At 50.1% G+C, this 455-nt stretch overlaps 1 protein-coding gene across 1 annotated transcript in view; it reads left to right on the forward strand.

Moving 5' to 3' along the window:
* The window catches only part of MAMLD1 (mastermind-like domain containing 1), a 61,790-nt gene that overhangs the window by 61,021 nt on the left and 314 nt on the right, over positions 1 to 455 (forward strand). The gene's annotated exons all lie outside the window — the stretch shown is intronic.

Genomic DNA, 455 nt, shown 5'->3' on the forward strand with positions numbered 1-455 from the left:
CTTGGCTGCAGGCTGTTTCCAGTTTAAACTGCATGAAAACAAGGGTTCTTGTCACCTCACACTAGGGCAAGCCCCTCACAGCAAGAAAGTGGCTTCTACAGAGTTTCACTGAAATGTGGCCCCATTTTGAAGCAGATCCTAAAGAGATGGGACCTGTGCCTCTCCCATGAGGTGCCAGGACTTGGTGCATAGGTGGCAGAGGTTGCATATGGAACCACATCTCCCCAAAGGCAGCGAGGAAGCTAGTTGGGGACCCCTTTGCACACACTATGTGCTGTAAAAGTGCAGCTGAAGCACCAGCTGGGATCACATGTAACCAAAATTGAATACACACATTTAGCCCCATAACTGGCAGGGAGAAGACCTACTCATCATCAAGGTATAGGATGTTCCAACAGAATGACTTTGGGGGCTGAGGGATGCAGGTACAATGCAGCAGGCCTGTCCTGTCCTGT

The sequence above is a fragment of the Bison bison genome, unplaced genomic scaffold, assembly GCF_000754665.1.
Source record: "Bison bison bison isolate TAMUID 2011002044 unplaced genomic scaffold, Bison_UMD1.0 scf7180017864529, whole genome shotgun sequence".
In the NCBI taxonomy this organism is placed as follows: domain Eukaryota; kingdom Metazoa; phylum Chordata; class Mammalia; order Artiodactyla; family Bovidae; genus Bison; species Bison bison.